This window comes from Galeopterus variegatus, unplaced genomic scaffold (genome assembly GCF_000696425.1).
Source record: "Galeopterus variegatus unplaced genomic scaffold, G_variegatus-3.0.2 Scaffold3236, whole genome shotgun sequence".
Classification (NCBI taxonomy): Eukaryota; Metazoa; Chordata; class Mammalia; order Dermoptera; family Cynocephalidae; genus Galeopterus; species Galeopterus variegatus.
In genome coordinates this window covers 53,913-55,084 of record NW_007729347.1, presented here as the reverse complement: position 1 = coordinate 55,084, position 1,172 = coordinate 53,913, and positions in this window count along the sequence as shown.

The following is a 1,172-nucleotide window of genomic DNA, read 5'->3' as shown; positions in this document are numbered from 1 at the left end:
GCAGGTTAATTTGGGGAATATTGCCATTTTAACAATATTAAGCCTTCCAATCCATGAACGTGGGATATTTTTCCCTATTTATTTAGATCTTCTTTAATTTTGGAACAATGTTTTGTCATTTTCAGGTTATAAAATTTGCATTTCTAGTGTTTCGTTTAGACTGTTTTTTATAATTTATGATGTTACTGTAAATGGAATTGTTTTCTTAATTTCATTTTCCAATTGTTGCAAATGAAGTCAGTCCCCTTGGGAAAAGATTAAGAGCTATATATTTTGTGCCCTACCTCTCTCTCAGGCAAAACCTCTGACCCAGGACATTGGAGCTGGTGGTAACAAAAAGTCACAGTTCTCTCTGGCTGGCCCTCTCATTAGCAGCTAAGTAATAGGTGGAGGAGAGGGGACAGAGACCTGAGTTCTTCTCAGCTTGCCTCTCCTACCATGGAACTACCACTTCATGAGCTGGAGCAAGGGCAATGGGACCCCAGTATTCTCAGTGGCACTGCAGCCATGGTAGAGCCTCCCATTACATGAGTGGGAGCTGGGCAGAAGAAGGGAGCCCCTACCTCATGACAACGCTCTCTAGGAACTTAGTCTCAGCAACAGATAGCTGGGGGCAGGATGAGAAATGCTGACATCCTGTTCCTCCCTGGAAGGAAGCCCTGTGCTCTTGGCTGCACCAGACTGAAGTAGAATCTTTGGCTTGCTGAGACGGATGGGAGAAGCAGCAAAGTGGTCTTGGTTCAAATATCACTGATGGTCACATTTCTTACAGGATTTTATAGATTTTCTTGGATAGATGTTTATTCATTTTCTGGATTCTTTTAGAGGTTTTCAATGGTTGTATTTTTGTGATTTTTACCAATTTTACTGGGGAGCAGTTCTGCAAAGCTCTTCACACAGTCCTGCCAGAATTTCATCATTTAAAAATAGAGATAATATTTCCTACTTCATGGGGTTATTGTAAAAATTAAATTAGTTAATACATGTAATGTATTTGGAACAAATTCCTGCCACAGTGTAAGGTATTAATTAATGTTACTTAGTAATGATTATTACTATCATTGTTTTGTTTTAATTATTTTTTATCTATTAAAACATAATTGATTATACATATCTGTGGCATACAGTGTTGACTATCTGTGTGCAATATGTGATGCTCAAATCAGGATGAT